The sequence below is a fragment of the Ursus americanus genome, chromosome 26 (genome assembly GCF_024610735.1).
Source record: "Ursus americanus isolate L20-20 chromosome 26, mUrsAme1.1.p, whole genome shotgun sequence".
Lineage (NCBI taxonomy): Eukaryota > Metazoa > Chordata > Mammalia > Carnivora > Ursidae > Ursus > Ursus americanus.
Genome location: NC_142152.1, coordinates 38,045,285 through 38,069,019, shown reverse-complemented (window position 1 = coordinate 38,069,019; position 23,735 = coordinate 38,045,285). Strand labels below are relative to the sequence as shown.

At 40.1% G+C, this 23,735-nt stretch overlaps 1 protein-coding gene across 2 annotated transcripts in view; it reads right to left on the bottom strand.

Moving 5' to 3' along the window:
* VRK1 (VRK serine/threonine kinase 1) overlaps positions 1 to 20,572 on the bottom strand; it is a 77,125-nt gene extending 56,553 nt beyond the window's left edge. For both annotated transcript variants that reach the window (XM_045815773.2, XM_087856214.1), the window contains exon 1: positions 20,482 to 20,572. The gene's annotated coding sequence lies outside the window, so the exon portion shown is untranslated. The remainder of the gene's footprint in view (positions 1 to 20,481) is intronic.
* Between the last annotated feature and the right edge of the window lie 3,163 nt (positions 20,573 to 23,735).

Genomic DNA, 23,735 nt, shown 5'->3' with positions numbered 1-23,735 from the left:
TTTTGGGATTAAAAAGTAATTACATGTTTTGGTATAAATGGCTTCCTGCCAAACTACAGTAAGTCAAAGAATAAAAGCAAACAAGAGATAATCGGTCAACAAAGAACTTCATCACCTCTTTTGCTAAATTACATCAGGAACAATTTGAAAGCAATACATTTAAAGACAATTCTCTTACAAATGAGCCAGCTAATCAGAAGTTGATTAATGCATTTGATTACTGCTAAGAAATCATCTAAAAAATAAAATACAGCATCTTGAGTTTATACAGCCTCTTCCCAATTGCACCAAGGGTCTTCATATACTTACTTTTTTTATTCCCACAAATCCTACGGTTGAGACTGAACTGTAAGGATATCCATAGAATAAAAATATACTTATCATCAATATCATTTAACATAAAAACCTGTGACACAGGAAGGTTAATTGTGAGTTCCTATTAGGGAGACCCGATCAATCAGTCCCCTGGTCTCACTCTGAGAACCAGGCATATCAATTTAAGCAGGAAAAGCATTCACGGCTGTATGGTACCTATAGGGACATTAACAAAACTAGAGTCAACTACAGCACAACAACCCATGAGCATACAGAAGTGAACCTCCAGAGATAATGATCCTATAAATTCATAGGCTTATTCCTGAAAAACATTAAGCTAAACTCAAACTGTGACACCATCTTTGGAAGCAATTGTCACACTAGTCAGGTTTTCACACCTACGCTGGGAAGAACTAGGTGAAGACTCACGCTTCTAATTCTGAGAAAGAAAGTGGGTATTTTCAGAGAAGAAAAATTTCTTCCTAGTCAGAATGTTTTCTACTTGTATTGGGAAACTGATTTACATTACACTATAACATTTTTTGGTATAGCGAATAAAATGTTTAAAATACAGTATATCAAGTGTACTTCCCCAACTTTTATTTCCTTTAAATGATTTCTGAAGGGTCTAAAAGAGGAGCACTAACTGCAGAATTAATTTCAACTGCGAACACACAGGATGGTCCAATTTCAAACAGAAGCTCAGGATGCCGCGCTACCACCACCTCCCCAGAAAGGGGAAGCATCCCATGAGGTCTCCCTGTGCACCTCTCTTTCTGACTTCAGATGTGATGGTTAGAAGATCCACCCCTGGAGTCATAACAGATCTCCGGGAACCAACCATGAAGCAGACATTACAGTAACATTCATTGGGAACTTCCTGCTCTGCCCATACAAAGGCATCTAAGAGGGGCGCAAGTCTGAAAATGCTGACTTCAAAGGGAGGTGACCCATCGGCCCTATGAAAGGAGCTACAAGGAATGCTTCTCTATGCTAAGCAAACACTGAAACTGTTCTAAAACTGGAAAGGCTGAACTATACTGGTAATATGTTTATACAGCACTTAGCATGTTTTGGCAATTTTGTAAATGATAGATTTCCCATTAGCTCTCCTATTTGGGGGCAAAATTAACAACCAAACTTTGTTTACAGTAATTCTCTGGTGTTCATATTTAAATCTACACAGGATAGCAACTGCACAACATTTTTCCTTACATGTTCCTGTGGCAGGGCTCAAGGGGAGAACAGCTCTAAATACTTGGAAAGGAAATTCGGATGACCAAATAGTCCGAGAATATCAGAGGTGTACTCCAGCCATTAAAGTCTTCACAAAAACATAAAAGAAAAACTTTAAAGACTCCCAGAGACAAGAAGGTTTTTCGAGAAAACAAAATAAAACAGTCAAGCCATAAAGAAAATGGATATATTTGACAAAATAAAAATTCTCCACAGGTTAAAAGTAGCATAAACAAACCCAAGAGACAAATAAAAACTATAAAACATGACAAAAGGCTAATTTTCTTAGTGTTCAAGATTCCTTTCTAAGAAAAAAAAAGACGAAAACCCAACAGAAAAGCAGAGAAGTGAGGTGCAGACGGAAATTCACAGAAAAAGAAATACAAAAGGCTTCTGGAAACTCCTTACTAGGAGAATTTTCAAATCCATGCAAAGTAGAGAAGCGGTATGATGAACTTCTGCATACATGTCACCCAGTTTCAACAATTATCCGCACGCAGCCAATCTCTTTTTTTCCCTATACCCGATGCACTCACCCCGCCAGACGGTTTCAAAGTAAACCCCACACATCATATCGTTTCATACAAAAATTCTTCTAACAGTTACTTTTTTAAAAATATAGTCACTAAATATCATCACATCTAACAAAATTAACAATCGTTCTGTAATATCGTCTAGTAACAAGTTCAAAGACTCCTTAATTGTCTCAAGAAATGTCTCCTTATAGCTGATTTTTTACTTGATGCATGTGGCAGATGTGTCTTTGAATCTCTTGAATGGACAAATGCCACCTCCCTCTTTTTTTTTCCTTCCCTTGTCGTTTGTCTTGTAAAATTTCCCCCTTTGTGCATTTTGCTGATTGGGTCCCTCTACTGTCACTGAATGTGTTCCCTGGTATCTTTTGTTACTGTCGTCGCTCAGACTGTTCGTTCTGTCTTCTATCTGGTGTCAGTGCCCCTCAGTGAACACCAGGGACACACCTAGAATTAAAGCAGCTGGAGAACACATTCCACAGGGAACAGGAGGGTGGCTCAGGAAAAGAATGTTATAAAGAATCTATTATAGGATTCGGGCTTTGGTTGGGTAATTTGGGGGAGGACCTAAGGAAGCAGGAGTTTCCCTAAATTAGCTGTCAGAATGTGGGGTAATTCTATGAATGGGTATCTCCATAAATCCTATGTCAGGGAGGGGAGACTAGAATGGAGATCAAGCTGTAAGTGGTAAAGAAACAGCCATCACTCATTTTGGTCACGAATTTTGTGGACGACACAGAGACCTTGGCTTCATGCCTGGTTTCATTTTATCATAACGTGAGTGAAACCCCCATCTGAGGTGTTCTGTGAGATTGCTTACATTTAACTGGAGGAAACCATGGCCTGTCTATAAATGTCAGGCAGCTTCTGCAGCCAGGGCTACTCTTTTCTCTTCTGCGCTGAACAATGGAAGCCCTTCGGGTTGGCCACTGTACCTTCTGATTCAACCCCAACAGTCCCGGATATTTTCCTTGCTTTCTAGTATAAGATGTTCCAGGTTCCTCATGCACACTTTCCTGTCCCAAACCTAAAATTAATCACTTCTACAAAGAGCCTGTCTCCTTTTAGTGGAAAACGGATTAGAGACCAAAATATCATAGGCCCCAAAATCTGGGCCCTATGATATTCAGTGGTCCCAGGCTGTCATTATTTTTGGATCTTTTGAGTGGACAAAGTTCCAAGAATTTTTTTCAAAGAGAAAATACCTCACAAGTTTATACTGATATTTCCTGTTCCAACTTAGGATTATAGGGTTTCTGGTTAACTTCTTTACCTTTATATTTGTCTCTATTCTCACGTGTTAAAATTCTTGGTTCCAAACATTAACCTAAATATTTAACTGATACATATTTCTTCTCTCTGAATTTTTATAATTTTGTAAAACATTTACATTTCCAAAACCCAAACAACACAAGGTGTGTTCAGAAGTCTAGCTTCCATTCCCCAGCCTTCCTGTCCTTTCCCTCCATGTAATTGTTAGTTTTTAGTTTATCCTTCATTTTTTCTTTTTAAACAACAAATAGGATACATTTATCTGCATCACCTGTGTCTTAGGTAAGAGGTAAAATATTATATACCTTGTTTGTCACCATGATTTCTTTCACTAACATCATATCCTGAAGATCGACAGCAAATAGGCTCAGCTTCATTCATTAATAAAATGCAAAATAAAATTACAGTAAGACTTAACTTATCATTAAAATCACATTTTTAAGCTATCAATTAGCCAAATTCAAAAAGTTAGAAAATACACTGGGTTGGTAGGAGTATGAGGCCCATCAATTTAGCATTGGTTACCAAAATGTTACATACGCAGCCCTATGGCTCAGTCCACTTCTGGCAATTTGTCCTATAGGTACACTCACATCCTATCAAATGTTTGTAAAAATTAATGAAGGGAAGCCTCACTAAAGTAGAGTCAGGAGGCTAGACCAGGGAGCTATATCACTCAACATCAATTACGGGAAGAACTGTCAATTACAGACCCAGCAGAAGACTGGTTAACAGAAAAGAACCATCAACTACAGGCCCCACAGGGAAAGATGTACTTTGCATCTCCCACAAGAAACAGACCACCTGCCCAGCTCAGCCAATGAGAAACCTCAGCACCCAGCATCTTTGTTTCTCTCCGGTGGACTTTCACTCGGAACACCCTCTCCCAGCTTACTCTTTCTTCTCTGTAAAATAATGTTCCTCTCCTTTGTCTGCCTAGCCTCTAGTTTTGCCACAGTTTGCTTGTCCTGAATTACAATTCTGTTATTTCTGAATGAATCCATTTCTGCTAGTAAAATAATTGTTATTTTAAGGTTAACATGTACATGGATAGTCACTGCAGCATAATATAACAAAAGGCTAGAAACATCCTTAATTTACATCAAAAGGGAACTTATTAAGTGAATGATGGCATATCCATAGAACGAATATGCAATTTTAAAAATGAGGTAAACCTATATACATCAATATGGAACAGTCTCCAAGATACAGTTAAGTGAAAAATGTATGTTTGAATATATACGATCAGTACTCCCGGTGCAACAATGTACCATGCGTATATATAGCATATTACTGGTATCCTACATAATCAATTGGTAGCAAAAGATGCCTTTGTGGTAGGTTTAGTTTCCATTCTTTATCCTCCTTTATCATCTAAATTTCTTTTTGGTGCATGTTATTTTTCAATTAAAACATTTTTAAAGAATTCCTCATGAATAATGAAAGAACTTGTATTACATAAAATACCAAGTAGCTCTTTCCAGTGTTGTTACTTTGGAATCTGCCTGTGCTCTTTTAACATCAGGATCCGCCCAAGTCAGCCCAGTCACTGCCTCAAATTAAAAACAGAACAATCAACTATGTAGAAAAACAATTCTCGATGCCTACATTTGCAGACAATACTTGCAGAAAAGACCATACTTTTATGTTTTGAAGTAAAGCCTACATCAGTCTTTAAAGAGCAATACAATCCGAAAGAGTATTAACTGAAAGTGAATACTGACATGAAGTTCATAATATCACTTATTTTTGCCCAAATAATCCTAAATGAGTAAAAATATAGATGACTGAATCTATAGGAGAATTAACCATTAATGACAGCTCTTACAGATGAATGAACTAACATATAACAACAGCTACCCTCACTATTAAGCACCTATATGGCAGGCTCTGTGTTGGCTAATTTAAATGCATTATCTCTAACTCTTAAAATAACCCTAAAACATAGGTGGCATTATCCTGACTGCATGTAACAAAACTGGGAATAAGAAAAGTTAAATAATTTGTCCATGGCTTTTACAACCAATAAGTTAGCAGGACCAAGATTCAAAACACATGTATGGAAAATAAAATTTTTGCAAAAATGCCTTTTTGTTATTTAACACAAGCATTAAAAGACAGCACATACTACAGAATAAATCATTTGCAAAACAAGAAGTCTTAAGGTGGTAAAATATTTGCTTTAATATTACAATCTAATACTATTATAAACACCATTAAAACAGTATGAAAGATAAAACAGAAATACATTCACATGTTACTATAAATACCCAGCCCAACTCTGCTGAATAAAGAGAATGACTTCCAAATATCAAAAGAACAAAAGAAGTAATGAAACGAACCACTGATGTAAAGATCTTCAAAAAGAAGTTTTTAGTTGTTGTTTTTTAATATAAAATATCGACATAAATTCAGGGAAAAAACAATGTAATAAACCACTGCAGAGTATTTGAAAAAACAGGTAATAATGTATGTATAAAAGCACTGTACTTGATGAGACCATCTTCAGATTCCAGTGCAAAACCCCAAACATTCTAAGGTCAGTTTCTTCCACAATCTCAGCATGTGAATGATGGCACTCTTGTTACCGTTCTTTACTAAGTGGTCCAGACAAAATCAACTACTCAAAAATCTAATTTTGCCTACATGCAAAGGAAAGTAAAGTGAAAATTTCAGCATTGAGTAGTGTTAAGAGCACTAGACTCTACAACCTTGCCCACATTTCACAGCACTGTGACACTGTATTACCATTAATTGCATATATGTCACTCTCTTTTGACATATTTTGTGAGAATCTGGAAGTTAAGGACCCTGTCTAACCCTGGTATCCCAAGTCTAACAGGAAGATGTCACCTTGTGAGAAACCAACAGATTTTTCTTAAGAATGGACTGAATTAAATCTATGCTCCAGGTCTACCTGCTGTGAAGCCAGACATGGTCCAACTTCTCCCGGTCTTTTTTCCTCACCTGTAAAATTACTTAGATTAAAGTCTAAGGCAGGAGTTTTACCTACTGATTTGTAGAGAAAGAAGCATGGTTCATTTTAGAAGCAGTATGAACTATAAAAGATCTATTCCAGTAATCAGGAGATGTACATTTTCCAGTCTAAGGTATTCCACAATTATGTAGGTTGCCAAAGGAAGCTGTTGCCAAGAGAATGCAAAAGGCTTGAAAACTTTAACCCTCTCCCTTACTACAGAAAGAATAATCGGTCCCTGAACTAAATAGAAGAAAAACAAAGGAAAGAAAACCAAGGCAAAAGAATATTTCTAGTTGAAAATAAATCAAACTGAATGTTAAAAGGCTAATGAACTCAATAATAAAAAGACAACCCAATTTAAATATGGGCAAAGGATTTAAACTGACATTTCTCCAAAACAGATGTACAAATGGTCAACAACACGCAAAAAGTTGCCCGAGGGCAGCAGTCATTAGGGAAATGAAAACCAAAACTACAGTGAGATACCACTTCACACTCACAAAGATACAAACAAAAAGACAATATAACAAGTAGGGGTGAAGATTTGGAGATATCTGAACCCACCCACAGTGCTACTGGAAGTGCAAAATTGTGCAGCCGACTTTGGAAAACAACTGGGCAGTTTTTAAACAGTTAAACACAGAGCTACCTCATGACACGGTATGTCTACTGGTAGGTACACACTTAAGGGAAATAAAAACATACATCCACACAAAAACTTGTACATAAATGTTCATTACTCTTAATAGTCAAAACTCAGAAACAACACCAATGCCCTTCAGTGGATGAATGAATAAACCAACGTGGTCTATCCGTACGATGGGATATTACCCAGCAATAAAAAGAAATGAAGTACTGACACCTGCTACACCATGGATGTGCCTTGAAAACATCATACTAAGTGAAAGAAGCCAGTTACAAAAGACCCTACATTTTACAACTTCAATTATTTAAAATTCCTCGAAATAGGCATTATAGAGACAAAAGCAGACTAATAGTTTCCTAGGGCTGTGGGGGTGAGGAGAGAATGGAGTGACTGCTAATGGGTAGGAGACTTCTTTTAAGGCTGATGAAAATATTGTACAATTAGATTATGATGACAGTTGCAGTCCCGGGGAGATGCTAAACACCACTGAACAATACTCCTTAAATGAGTGAATCGTAGGGTATGTGAACTACATCTCAATAAAGGTGCTTAAAGAAGTTAATGAGAAGAAAAATGTGGTATCAAGGATAATAAAGGAAGGAACAATATAGGTATCCTGGAGTTATACTGTTTCGTGGAAACAAAACTTTACCTTCTGAAAGAAGGGTAGAAGTTACCCCAAAGCAGGCCTCTAAGAACGCAAAGGAACCAGCAAATGACAGATTTCCTGTTCTGTCATACAGGCGGTTCCTCACTACTCTACTTAGGACACAATTACAGTGTGTAAACCTGATATTCAAAAGCACACCACTTTCCAGAAGAACATATGCAAGATGCTTTGGAGGGAGACTGCCGAGATTAGAACTCACTGGTCACGAACGACTTCTGATGATTCATGAAACTCTACACCATATCTGTGACTCTTAGAAGTTCAAGTAGAAACTGAAGGGTCAAGTATAAGGAATAGTATATGCAAAGGCCAAAAATTGCACCACAGCTTACTTAAACAGAATAATGAGTTCCTGGCAGGGGACAAAAAATACCAAGAAGATCAGAAGACCATGTTTGGGCAGTGACTTGCCAATGTGATCAAAAAAGCTGTGTTTCATCAGTAGCTTAGATGAAGATCTAAATGGCATACTCATCACTATTGGCGAAAGCAGAAAGCTGGGAGGTATCATGAACACATCAGAGTCTGACAAGCCTAAATAAAACTGTAGAACTAGATAGAATGATCTAACAAACCAGAGCCAGAATGAAAATCAGAACACATTTCATTCAAATCCTTCCTTTTACAGATGAAGCTGAGGCCAGAAGGGTTTAATAATGAGCCCAAATTCAGAAGGTGCATGAAAGGTAGGTTAAGGCTAGGAATATAGGAACCCTAACTTCCAGCTGTGTCCACATGACCCAATGCTACCTGCTACTACTCGTATGGATACACATATGGGGGGGGGGGGTAGAGAGGATCCTGACCTCCCTACCTCACAACACACAAAAATCAATTCCTAGAGAATCAGACCTAAATATGAAAGGTAAAATAATAAAGCCAGTAGAACATAAAAAAAAAAAAATCTTCATGACTGTGGGGTAGCAAAAGTAAACAGGTCACAAAAAGCACTAACCACAAAGAAAAGACTGGTAAGATGGAACTGATTAAAATTTAGAATTTTAGTTCATCAAAAGACACGTTACAAGAGTAGCATGCCAAGCCAAAGGACTGGAAGAGATTTTTAGAATTCATATATTCAACACAGAATTCATATCCAGAATATATACAAACCCCAATATTTCAATAAGAAAACGACAACCTAATTTGTCTAAAATGGGCAAAAGACTTGAACAGTCACTCTGCAACACAGAATAACCAAATGGATAACAAGTATATGAAAAGGTGCTCAAAATGCCTGTCAAGGAAATGTCAATTAAAATCACACTGAGATCGTCTACACAACCACGGAATGGTTTAAAAAAAACTTTCAATGTTTAAATGACAGTACCAAGTAGAGACAAGACTGCACAGCAACTAGATCTCACATACATTGTTAGGAGTAGTATAAATTGGTACAACCACTTTGGGAAACTGTCTGGCAGTATCCATCCACCAAAGCTGAAGATACATACACACTATGGCCAATAACTCTACTCCTATATACCCAATTAAAATCAATATATATGTGAAGCAAAAGATATGAACAAGAATTACTACAACAGCATTATCCATAACTGCTCCAAAGTAGACATTACTCAAATTCGTCTGCAATACAGTGGATACATTGTGGTACATAATTTGTGAAGACTTTTAGAAATGGCCACCCTCTCCCAGAAAAGACATGAGGTCTATGTTCCCTCCTCTTGAATCCAGGGAGGCTTGCATCTATTTCAATTATACGTATACATTATACGACTTCCAGGGATAAGTCACTCCCAGGAAGCTTCCTCTGAAAACCCAGCCGACATGCTGTGAAAACCCAAGGCCTAGTGAAGAATTCTACATGCAGCTGCTGTGGTCAACAATCCCAGATGATCCTCGTCTTTGAGACACCCCAGCCAAAGCACCATGCATGTGAGTGAAGACGCCTCTAAATGATTCTAGACCACCACCACTGTAGAGCATGGACAAGCTATGCCTACCAAACTCCTAACCCACAGAATCCATGAGCCAATACAATGGCTGCTGTTTTACCCCACTATGTTTGGCGTGGTGCATTATGCAGTAATCAAAAAACAAAACTAATGGTTACGCAGTAACAGATAACCAGAACAGAGCTATAAAAAACAACAACAAACTACATGCAGCAAAGATGAACCTCAGACACAATGCTGCATAAAAGAAGCTTGGTAAAAAGGACTGTATACGGTAAAACTTCACTTAGTGGGCAAACCTAAGCTATAGTTACATAAGTCGGAATAGTGGTTACCTTGGGTGGGAGTAATTACTGGAAAGAGGCAAAATAGGAGCATCCGGAGTGCAAGAACAGTAAATGTCTTGCTCTGGGTGGTGGTGATTTTAGTATGTTCACTTTGTTTAAAAAAAATCACTGAGCTAGATCCTTAATATTTGTGCTTTTTTTCCAGTATGTGTATTATATTTCAGGAAAAAAAAAAACATTTTTTTTTTAATCAGTAGAACTTGGTAACTCATATAGATGCAAGAGTGTGAAGAAGAAATGAAGGATGACTCTAATTTTCCAGGCATAACTGACTAGATAGTGCCATTAACTGAACAGTTAAATGATAGGGCAAATAAAACGGGCAGAGAAAACAGATCACGTCCTATTCATTTTGTATTCAAGTATCTACCACAGTACTTCACACAGTCACTCCAGCCTCCAAGACACTCCTCTCATTTTCATCCTACCTTCTGCCCACCTCTCCCTTGGTATCCTTTTTTCCTTCCTTTCTCCCAGATGCCTCTTGGCATCAGGGTTCCCCCAGCTTCCATCTTAATCCCCTTTTCAATCTCCATGTGCGCACACACACACACACACACACACAAACACACAGCTCAATCTCAGTTGATGGCCTCATCACCTACTTCTTTTAAAAGAAACTTAGAAGTCAACCAAGAATTAATACTGCAGTTAGCTAAATTCAATTAAAATAAATTTAACAGGATACACATAAGCTCCCATGTTGGACCCCAAAACTAATGTCTGAGAACAGGATGAAGAAGATACAGCATAGATATATCTGCTCAACATCATCCAAGTTCAATGTATGATGTGGTCACCGAAACCATTATATAGCTGAAAATAAGAACACAGTATGTAGAAGTAAAGTATTTTTCTTCCCTACACTAATAGAAGAAAAATGCTACGTCCAAAACAAGAGATGTGACTCTATTTTTTACTAATCAAACCAGCCCTAGAGTACTGCATTTAATCCTAAACACTACAGTTTAAGAATGGAATTAAATTAAAGGAAAGCCACCAAAGTGGTGAAAGGACATGAAATCATGCCTTGTAAGGAATAGTTAATGAACTGGAGATGTCTCAACTCAAGAAGACTGAGAAAACTTGATGACCATCTTCAAGTATTTGAAAAGACGTTATACAGAACAGAGACGCCACTTGTTTGTTCTAAGTGTCTCCAAAAGACGGAACTGGGTAAGAGAGATAATAAAGAAGACTTCCACTCAATATAAGAAAAAGCTTGCTAACTGGGTTAAAAACTGGAGAGGCCGGGGCGCCTGGGCGGCTCAGTTGGTTGGGCGTCTGCCTTCAGCTCAGGTCATGATCCTGGAATCCCGGGATCAAGTGCCATGTCATGTCTCGAGTGCCATGTCATGTCAGGTTCCCCGGCTCAGCAGGGACTCTGCTCTTCCTCTGCCCCTCCCCCCTCTAGTACTTTCTCCCTCTCTCTTGCTCTCTCTCAAATAAATGAATAAAATCTTCAAAAAAACAAAACAAAAAACAGGATAGGCTGTCTCTAGAGCAGTGATTCTCAATCTGGGATGATTTTGTCCCCATGGCCAGGGATGCTACTAAACATCCTACAATTCAAAGAACCCCTGCCTCAACGAAGAATGACCCGTCTAAAATGTCCCTAGTGCCATGGGTGAAAAACCTGCTCTAAAGGTACTGAGATCCCTATCACTGGAAGCATTCCGTTACAGACCAGACAATGTGCTAATATCCAGTACGTGACTTTCAAAAATGGTGGGAGAAGAGCTGAAAAAAGATTTCCCGTTTAAATAATTCTCCAGAGAAAAATCCCCTCAGGTACGTTAAAGCAACGGTGATGGTAGTGATGACGAACACTTACTGAACACTTACTGTGGGCCAGACATTACACCAAGTAATTCGGATACACATCTCACAGTTAATTCTCACAGCCACGCTGAGACAGGTATTATTTTACCTTGATCTGACGGTAAGATCAGGTTGCCCTAATGTCATACAGGGGTTAACATTTGAACCCAGATCTACCCGACTTCAATCATATACATAGCACAAATATTAAATGACTCTCGAAGCTTTTGTACTCTAGAAAACAAATGAAGCAGCACATACTCTAGAAGTATAGGGACGGTGTCTGAACAGGTTTGTACGCACTGAAACCTAGCTGGCTAGAAGAAAGAGGAAAGGATTATTTGAAGTAGTCCTGTGATGAAGGAGAGAACAATTATCCTGATTGTCCCCAATTGCCTACTTCTGTAAGAGCCAAGAAGCTCTTATATACCCATGGAATCTCAGTCAGAAGCTGAAATTAATGATGACATCCCTTTATCCATAGGCGTGAAAGCTCAGGATGGACAGACGTTTGAACATCCCCGACTGGGAATCCTGCCCTTAACAAATACACTAGATGCAGATACATGGTTTCTTGGCTGCCTATACTCCCGCCCATCTGTCAGGATGGCAGTGTGCCTGCTCACATGTTGGTCAAACTGTCACTAGGGCATAGGTGCCAAGCAATGATAGTTTTAAATGGGCAGCTTGCATAGCACTGTAAGAGCTTGCTCTTCTGCAGAAAAAAAAAAAAAAAAACAAACTCTGTGATAATACTGAAGGGTTGCAATCACAAATGAAATATTCTTGGTCAATCTCAACATTTCAGTGGGAAAAAGATCTAGACTGATAGAAAAGAATCAGACTAAAGAAATTAAATCAAACAGGAAAGGTACTTTGAAGACAAGGGGTTGCACTAAAGCTTTTCACACTGCCAATCTTTCATTAACACACGTCACGGTGATCTCTTAGACAGTAAATCCTTGCTCAAAGAGTCATCATTGTTTTAAAAAATGGGATGACATGCTTTTCCATGTTCTAAGTAAAAAAGCAGAAATGCATTGATATTTAGCAGTCTGCCTGAGATTAAGTTCTACTTGTTGGGTGATTATTTTTTAAATGACAGAAGTCCAATCGCTATCCAAGATAATCTTTTAAATGTAAGAAAGCAAGCAGAAACCAAAAGAGATCCCCACAGATGAATGGGGGAGGGAGGGGAGTATAATTTGTTCAGAGAAAGAAATCAAAAAATGAAACAGGTGCTAAGAACCAAAAACTGAATAATTTGGGTCACAAACAATTGGGTCACAAATTAACAAATTAGGATTCAAGGCATGTCCCTGCCATCCCCCTGACTAAAGCAAAACGTCCCAAAGTACATGGAGGTTCCTACCCTGGCCTTAAAGATCTTTTGGATCGCTTGCGTGAATTATCTAATGTTCTCATTGTCTGGAAATTCTTCCAGATTCTGACCTAAGACTCATCCCGAATACTGCAGTTTGAAACTTGTGTCCTTGTTTAGCCCTCAGTAATTTAGAAGGACTGCTGGCCCTCATTCTCTGCAGAGTTCTTCACATACAAGCGGCAGGACACACTGACGGAATAACTGGAGTCTCCTCTCTGCCATGATAAATAAGGCGGTGCCATTAGCTTTCCTTATTGGACCAATTTATTAACTATTTATGCTTCCACCATTTCAGCTGCTCACCTCGAGGACCTTCAGACTTGGTAAGAAATGTCAACCACGTCAACAATGAGTCAATAGAAACTACTCTTCTTCCCACATGTAAAACGTACTGAAAGTAGCATTAATTTGAAGGAGTTTGGAAATGCAGCAGAGTTCTGTTTGCCAAAGACAGTGGCAAAAGTCTGAAATCTACCATGATTCTTCTAGAAAATACTAGGTTTTTAATACTCTGACATTACACCACTTTTCGAGCTTTCCAGTAGACATTCGCAACACAAAGTGCTAAGTCAAGGGCCATGGTTACACCCTGTTCTTCCTTGTGAACCTGTTATCGCCACACAGGGCCTACAACAACCTCTATGAATGCCATTTCTACTGTATCATTTTCCTGTTCAAGAACCTGCAGGAGCAAATGAAACCCAGTTAGAGACTCTATAATCTAGGCAACAGTTATATTCGTGAAGCAACTATCCTTCATCTCCCTCCTCCCCTTCACTCACGGGCTCCCCAAAACAGCCAGTTCTTATTTTTTTATAGGGCTTGTCTTTGCTCATGCTATTCTCTAAAACGTTTTCCCACTCCTCTCAAATCTATACATACTTAATTTAAGACTCAAGCCATGTCACACTTTCATAAATCTGTATTAATTTTCATACTTCATTGCACACTCACTTCCTACCTTCATTTTGGTATGAAGTTTACCATGTATGGCCAATTAATTTTTTTATAAAGGTAAAATATCATTCAACGGAGCAAGAGTAGTCTTTTCAACTAATGGTTTTGGAACAGTTGGACATCCACAGGCAAAAGGAAAAGAAAAACAAAGACCGAAGACCTAAACCTCATATCTTATGCAAAAATTAACCCGAAATGGATCACAGATCTAAATGTAGGGCATAAAATTATCTTTCTGCCCTAAGATTAGATAAGAGTTCTGACACACACATGATGCCAAAAACACAATCCATATATCAGTAAGTTGGACTTCATCAATTAAAAACTTTTGGACTACAGGGGCGCCTGGGTGGCACAGCGGTTGGGCGTCTGCCTTCGGCTCAGGGCATGATCCCAGCGTTCTGGGATCGAGCCCCACATCAGGCTCTTCCGCTATGAGCCTGCTTCTTCCTCTCCCACTCCCCCTGCTTGTGTTCCCTCTCTCGCTGGCTGTCTCTGTCTCTGTCAAATAAATAAATAAAATCTTTAAAAAAAAAAAAAAAAAAAACTTTTGGACTACAAAAGACAGTATAACAGACGAAAAGACAAGCCACAGACTGAGAGAATATATTTACAAATCACTTATCTGCCAAAGCACTTGTATTCAGGATATACAAAGGACACTCTAAAATCAACAGTAAGAAAACAAACAATCTAATCACAAAATGGGCAAAAGATATGAACAGACAAGTCACCAAAAAAGATAGACATACCAAAAAAGACAGAAGATGTTCACAACATCATTAGCCATTAGGAAAATGCAAATTAAAGCCATGATGAGATACTACTGCACACCTATTATCATGGCTAACATGAAAAATACTGCCAACCCCAAATGCTGGCGAGAATGTGATGAAGCTGCATCTCTCATAGAGTGATGATAGGACTGTAAAATGGTACAGCTACAGTGGAGACGTTTGGCAGTTTCTTAAGTTAAACATTCACTTACCCCACAACCCAACATTCTCACTCTTAGTCATTTATCCGAGAAGAATAAAAACTTATATTCACACTAAAACCTGTACATGAATACAGGCTTCCAGTTATGGAATGAATGAGTCACAGGAACAGCACAAAGAACGGAATACAGTAAATAATGTAACAGCGATGTATCCTGACAGATGGTAGCTATACTTGTGGTGCAGGTAGCAGAATGCATAAACATGTCCGTAACTTTTGTACACCTGAAACTAATGTAACATTGTGTCAACTACACTCAAATAAATCAAGGAAAAAAAAAAAAAAACCTGAACATGAGTGTTCATAGCAGCCTTACGTGGAATAGCCAAAAACCAGAAATCCACAGCTCCTTCAGTGGGTTAATAGTTAAATGAAATGTGGTTGAGCCATAACCTGGACAAGCATAGTAGCAAAACTAGGAAACTGCACTGATACAGTATTAGTAATTAAACTACTTATCCAAATTTCAGTGCTTACATTCTTTTTATGAGTGTATGTACAGTCCTAGGATAGTTCATCATGTGTAAAGATTTGTGTAACCATCACAACAATCAGGATACAGAACTGTTACTACACAGAAACATCTACGCCAACCCCCCAGCCCTAACCCCACAGAAACTGATCTGTTCTCCATTTCTACAATTTTATCACTTCAAGAATACTATATAAACAAAATGATACAGTCACACACCCTTTTGAGATTGGCTTTTGTCACTCAGTACAATGCCCGTTAAGCTCCACCCAAACTGAGGCAGGCCCACAATATTGTTCCTTTTTTCTATTATGAGTGGGTGTTCCATTATATGGCTAGAACACATTTTATTTAACCATTTACCCACTGAAGGACAGGTGGAGTTGTTCTGGGATATGGGTTCTTATAAAAAAGGCTGCTATGAACATTCATGTACAGGTCTTGGTGTGAATAAGTCTTCATTTCCCTAGGATAAACACCCAAGAGTGCAATTGTTAACTGTATGTTTAGCTTTTTAAGAAACTGCCAAACTCATTTCCAGAGTGCTGTACCGTTTTACATTCCTACCAGCAGCATGAGAGGTAATGTAAATTTGAAAGTCACAATTTCTAAAATATTTTCTAAAGGCCTGAAAAACCAATAAGATTAAGCCTCTAAAATGTCCTAACCTGGGGCGCCTGGGTGGCACAGCGGTTAAGCGTCTGCCTTCGGCTCAGGGCGTGATCCCGGTGTTATGGGATCGAGCCCCACATCAGGCTCCTCCGCTATGAGCCTGCTTCTTCCTCTCCCACTCCCCCTGCTTGTGTTCCCTCTCTCGCTGGCTGTCTCTATCTCTGTCAAATAAATAAATAAAATTTTAAAAAAATAAATAAAAATAAAAAATAAAATAAAATGTCCTAACCTGAGCTTAGTTGGTAAAAAAATGAATTTTTAAAACTTTTATCTTGATTCCCAAATAACAGAGTTTTCCTTACTACCTCTAACAAAAAATGTATACTTAAATATAATCCCCTTGTTGCTAGCTCTGTTGCCATATTATATAGTAAACTGCAATAAGAAGTGAAAAAAGGCAATATTGCCAACAGAAACAGTACAAGTTTGTTTCTATGTCTTCCAGACATAGCCTATGAAGACTGGAGGTTTAGCAGCACTTTCCAACTCAGAGTATTGTAAAATGTGTTCACAATGCATTTATACATAGTATCATCAAACAATGGCACTTGTTCAGCTGTGACTTGGTAAAACAATTGGAGAAAAGCAATTAATCTGAAAGAAAGCTGTAGTTATCTTAGCTGTAAAATTTCTAACTTCATGATTTTTTTAAAATTTTAAATATAATTGACAAAGACAGATAATGGAGTCTCTTTTGGGTTCTTAAAACAAGGAGCTAGCTGTGGAGCAGACATACACGTGCAAACAGCAGCAAGACAGCCAGTCTGCGAAGAAAAGAAATAAATGCACGAAAAGAATTCTAACTTCCCCCAAAAGAGTGGGAGGGAGGGCTGGTGCTGCGGTCCTTGTTCCTAACGACTTTCCAGTTCTTCAGTCCCTTGTGGGACCTACTAGACAGTGAGGTCCTAAGACAAATGTGTCTTTCCAATAAAGTATGCTATTTGTTTAAAAGGTAGAGGACAGAACGCTCCTAAATCTCCCAACTAATAACCTTGCAATTTAATTATATGAGCCCACCTACTACATCATCCCACTTAATGTATATGGCTTTACTGGTAAATATCCTAGTATGTGCATATGTTTACTATTCCTCCTAAATATTAGCCAGTGTGAAAGTGTCTATCTTAATTTTCAAATCCTAGAGTTCTGGTTCCCATCCAATGGGCCAAAAACCTATGGAGAGACAGGAATTATTGCAAAGAATCATCAAAATCCATGTATCTACATGAAGACAAAAGAAACAATATGATTCACACTCTATTTTTCCAAATTGACAAAGATGTTGTGGCTAGTAAATTTCTTAATAAATTTACTGGAGAATGCTACTATTAAGTAGAGTACTTTCTTGTCATTAGTATTTATTGATGAATAGTAAAAATCTAACTCTTCCTGGGAGGGAAGTGCGCACCTCATCCCTCTCTAGGCTCTCTAGAGAGTGTTCCTTTTTGAAAGGGTTGCCTATGTCATACAGAACAAGAGTAGTAGAGTATGCTTGGTTTGAGTGCAGAGATGAAAGACAACACTGGGAGAGGTGGAGCAGAAGGAATCGGGAAAGTGCATAAAATTACTTCAAAACAGCAACCTCAATACTAGGTAAACAGCATTCAGGAACCAAGTTGGGGAAAAATTAAAGGGCACAGCCCTCTTCTCATATTTACAACGTCAAGTAGGAACATATTCACAGGAGTTTCAGTCCAGGGGCCAAACATATTTTAGAATACAAATATATCCTAGCTAAGTGCTTTGTCAGGATTCTGTCACCTTTCTAAACTAATATATCCTTACTAAAAATTTCATATTTTCTAAATTTATCAATAAATAGTACAGTTTTTCAAATGTGTCCTATACATATATTGACTTCTTGTGTGCTGGATGCTAGACAACTGAAATCAAAAAGAATGACCTCTATTAATTTAAAACACAACACTCCAATGGCAAGAATAGACTGTACCTAACCAAGTTCCTGGCAAACACATGATATCTGGTGAATAAATGAGTCCATTTCTGCTCACTCTGAAAAATAACCTCAGCAAGCATGGAAAATATCCTACCAGTCCCAAAAATACTCTCCAGTCCTATTCAGTTACCAATCCATTCTCATAACCCATCAAGACCAATTTGCATGAAAGCCTCACCCCCACACACAGAGGCAACACTTAATTCCCATTAGGTTCACTGCCTGATATATGGTATTATCGGTACTTGCACACTGGCATAAATTCAGGATTCATCCTTCACTTGATAGAAGGTAGATTTTAAACCTTCCAGTAAGTTTTATTTTGCAAATCAAAAACCCTTTCAAAATTTTATTTTTCAATTCAAAATTCTATCCATTGTACAATGTATCTTATTAGGGATGGCTTTAAGGCAAAAATATACAGTTGTCAAAATAAAAACCTAATTTTTTCTTTTCTAGACATCTAAGACATTCATTTATATATTTATTATTTCACATTAGTTCTCAAATAAAAAAAGTGGCCTATTTAAGAAATTTTAGGGTCTGTCAACATTTGGAATGTACTGCTGGTTTTATATATATACACTTGCATCCTGAAATAAAACTTAGCCTAAGCTTTCCACAGAACCATTTCCTGGGCACTTAGTAACTTATTCTATGCCAGGTTCTATGCTTGACACATTACTCCATTATCCCATTTGTTTAACAAATACCCTCTCATAATTTTTGCAGTACTCAACAAGAAGCCACTACACTATAAACCTGGTATCTGTACCAGATACTAGCACTAAATTTACAGTGATATTTCACACAAGTTTTTTGTTATTAAATTCAAGTTGTTTTACTGTATTAAAACAGAATCGGATCAGCAACGTTGAGATGCACAGAAAATAACCATCTGTGATCGCTTCAGCAGAGAAAGCTATTATTAGGTGACTATTTAAGTTACATTCCTTCTATGGGTAGATGAACATAACCTTATCTATCCAGAAATTTAATTCCAATTACTACACGCCATTTTGAACAGCATAATCTAAATAAAATGATTATATAAAGAACCCTAGCTTCCCTCTGAAATTGCTTTAAAATTGTAGATTAAATTCTCTCCAAAGATATGCTCAGCATATGGTAAAAAGGTGTCTTGATTCTGAACTCTGAAAAATAAATAGTGACATTTTTTCCCTTTTGTGAATTCAGACTCAACAGACAGGCAAATTCAGGGAGGGAAGGAGGGAGGGAGGAAGGATGGAAGGAAGGGTGGATTGATTAATGAGGCTCTTCAACAGCTTCCTAAAACCGCCACCCCAACAGCAAAACTGGTATTTCCAAGTTGTTCCAAGAAAGGGAGATGGGAGAGGGAAAGGGAAGAGTCGATACAAAGAAAAACAAACATGAGTGACTTGACAAAAAAGAAGTTAGAAAAATGGATGGCCTCAACAGGAACCTGGTGTCTGCCTCTCTCCCTGCCTCTCAGCCCAACGACTCTGGTGCTGTCCGTCGAATTTAACTACATCACCTTAAGAGTTTTGAGACAAGAACCAAAAACTATTTCGGCGGTAGGAAAAACTATGTGTTGCCCTCGGATACAACTGCATCAGTAAAGGGTACCACCTTGTCAGCCAGGGAGAGAGACGGCATACGAAATCCCTTAGCATATAAACGACCCACGGAGCCCTACGCCTTGCACCATGTCCTCCAGGGCAAGCTCCTACCCGGCCTCACCCGGACAGACAGGTTGGTAAGGGGACAGTCTCCTACCCTAAGGTTCCCGGGCCTGGAACGCTATCCTCAGAGGGCAGGCTCCTTCTCCCCTCTCAGTTTTCAAGTCAAACGTCACCTCCTCTGGGATACCCTTCCTCACCCCCAACACTCCGGCCTACAATCGCCTGTCCCGGTTTCAAGGGAGCTTTTCAGGGTCTGCAAACTGTAGCATTTGCTTCTATTCGGTGTCCCCCCCGCCCCCGAATGTGAACTTCACGATGCCAGAAGGACCTCGTCGGTCCTTGTTAGCACGCGGCCCCCGGCCCTGAGACCGGGCCCCGAGTGCCCAGGACGCGAGGCAGGTCTGAGCGCGAGAGAAAGAACAACCACGCCGGGGAGTGGAGGGCGGGGAAGGCCTGGCAGGTGCAGGAAGCCCGGGCCGCGGCTGGGCCTGAGGGGAACCAGCGAGAAGGGACGCCCGCGCGGCGCCGCCCGAGGTCACGGCCGCCCGGCCGCCCCGCGCCGGCCCAACCCCCGGCCGCCCCTCCGCGGCCGCCGCTCGGCGCCCGCGCTCTCGGACGGCGCAGCCCGCGGCCTCCCTACCCCGAGCCGGAGACGCGTCGCCTTCTGCACTGTACGAACTTCCCGCCGCTTTCGCCGACTTGCAACTCCACCGCGGCGTCTGCCCCGTCACACCCTGCAGTATGGAGACTTCCCATTGGCTGAGGGAGAGCGGGAGAGGCGGGGCAGCCACAGAGAGGGGCGGAGCCCGCGCCAGCCCGCACCGCCTCTCCACGCATGCCGGGAGCTATGGGCCGGCGCTCCCATTGCATGCTGGGAAATAGAGTCTTTCCCAGACTCAAGATGATCCGGGTCCCTCCCTCCGGCTTCCGGGAAGTGTGGTTTACTGCTTGCGAGTCAGTCCTGAGCAGTTACTGTATCCTCCAATGCTGTTGGAACCGAAATAAGTGTTGCCGGTGTTCGAAGTAGCTTGATTTATTAAGTAAGTGTGTTGGCAAAGGGTTGGATGTGAAATAAGCCTATAGTCCCATGGGCTAAGGGTCTCCTCTGCCTACTTGCGCTCACGTTTTCCCAACTTCTACTCCACCACCCTGGAAGGCTCGTCCCCCAGCAGCTTGGTTCAGCACTATGGCCTGGGTCTGGAAGCAAACAGCCCGCAATACAAACCCTAGCTCTTTCACTTCATAGGTTTGCGACTTAAGGCAAGTTACTTAATCCCTGTGAGTCTTGCTTTCCTGTTTCCGTCAGAATTAAATGAGATGGTCATTTAAGACAGTGCTTTGTACATAGTAGGTGCTCAATAAATAGTAGATAGTATTAATAATATTCTGCCCAACGATTGTCATACATCTAAATCCTGTCTTTCAAAGCCTACTTCAATGTCTACCTAACCTTCTGTAGCATCTCATCTATAATTATCTTATGCCATGGTTTCCTTTGTATTTACAATCGTTTAAACCTCCATCAGCCATGCGGCTGTAAGCTTACTGTGGACTGGAACAATGTTCTAGCTCAAAATCACCAAAGCCATAGGCAGAAGGATATCAGTGAGGAGGGTCATTGATGAGGATGGGTATTCCCCTGGATCCTTGTTTTGGCAAGGTCACCTCCAGTTGGCTGGGTCCCTCAGCTGAAGGTCACTGCTCCCTGGCCCTCCCCTCCCGTTTACAGTGACAGGCCCCTTCCTTTGTGCTTCAGATCTGCTGACAAACACCACAACTACTCTGAGCCATAAGTTACTGTTCCACCCCTGTGGTTCCCACACCCACACTTTTGTTAATAGTCTCCTTGAAAATAAACCCTCCTCAGATCATCTTATCTCCAATGTGTCATCTGCTTTCTGTTGATACCCCAAAGGAAATACATGCACAAGGTGAGCACCCGATGAATATTTGTCAGCAAAGAGGTCTCAAGATTCACACATCTCGTGGGTGTAGAATTTCCCAGCAAGACAATGTGTCCAGAATCCGTTGAGAAAAAACACTCTACACACACACACACACACACACACACACACACACTCATGTGCTATGGTAAGAAGACTTGGAACGGGACTTACCCATCACATTGTGACCATGTTCCCCTAACCCCAACATACACATGCAGAAGAAATGTCCCTGCTTCCAGGCTGGGTTGACAGTTGGCTGGCCTTAAAGCACAATTAAGCCAGCAGCAGTGCATGGAGTATTCTAAGGTGAGAATGGAACATATTTATTCTGGAGCTCATGGTTATGTCACCCTCAGTTGGATGGCTTACTGTTAAATGCTGCTTAAGTGAAGCTATGTTCCAAGGCAGTTGTTAACACCTCCAACACCACCCACACATGGTGAGATGTCCTACCAGTGCAGAGCATGGCAGGAGACTAGTCCAAGCTGCCGTCATGGAGACAGTGTGTCTGAAATGCTGTAGATGGGAATAAACCCCTGGGACATAGGTATCCCAAGAATACACCCTTGGGATACTCCCCTGTAGATGGGGATACACTGCTGGGACATCCATGAATTTTGATGAGTTGGTAGCTTGGTAACAAGATCAGGGTTGTGCAGAAAGCTGACCAGTCAGAACTTGCTATGGCTGGGTTTTAGAACTTATGAATTGAACTAGAGAGGAAAGGTCCATGAATATAACCCTGCCGTCTCTGCAAAAACATCTACAGTCCAAACAAATGTTTACTGAGCACTTACTCTGAGCCAGGGTATGAGCTAACCTCTGGGAACTCTGGGGATTCTGGTTTAACTAATGTTTAAGGAGCCTCTATGGTGGGTTAGACACTGCTTTTTCACATACATTATTTCAGTTCTTAAAGGGGAAAAATATCTCAAAGACTTTAAATTATTCCAGGCCCCCTGAATCTACTAAGTGCTGTTTTCACTGTGGCTTTATGCACAGCCCCAGTTACATTAGGAAACATCTAATAAAGAACTATTTTCAATGCAGGAATAGAGATTTGTACACAAGGCTGTCATAGTCAGCTAATGGGATTCCTGGATAACAGATCATCATGATAAAGCAGGGTACCCATAAGTGGGTTCAGCTAAATGAATAAAAACTTTCCAGCTTCCTAGCAAAGGCTGACCAGCCAAAAATCTATGTATGGGATCTGTATTGATTTGCCAGATAGCGAGGCCCCAGATAGCCCTTTTTTATTTCTAGGAGCCCTACCAGCTCTTGTAACCCTAGTACAAAGGCACAGAAAGGTAACAATAGAACAGTGTACTTTGATGAAGAGGGAGAATGTTGGTATTGGCTAGACCATGGCAGAAAAGGTCTGCAAAGTTCAAACAAATAGGATAGTCACCAAGAGGCAACATTGCCCTGACAGGCTGCCCAACAGTCGCTGGTTCTGCTCATGAGTCAGTTCATGAGTCCTGGGCCTTGTTTTCATCCGTAGAATGGGAATAATCATCCTGAACCAACCAGTTCTCTGTCTTCCCCAGGGCTTTGAGAGGGCTTTGATCTACCTGGAACAAAGCTGCTAGGGTGTTATTAGTTTAAGCAACCTAACAACAACCCCAGAAAATATTACCTCCTGGGAGGAGAGAAAAGGGAGAAGAGGGAAGAGTAGAATGTGTATTAGGGTCTTCTGAGTCCCCTGCCCCTGGTTTCAATGCCTCCTTTCATGCCAGGTGCCCAGAGCCATTATATCCATTTTAGCAAGGACTTTTGAGCATCTACCTTGTGCCAGGCACAGTGTCCTTAAGAAATTTATAATCCTGTGGGAAAGCCAGATATGTCTAAAAATTCTAGGAGCTGTGAATTTTTATGAACATGTATTATGTGCTGGAAAACTACCCCCAGTAACCCTAAGAGGTGAATAATGTTCCTGATCTTAAGG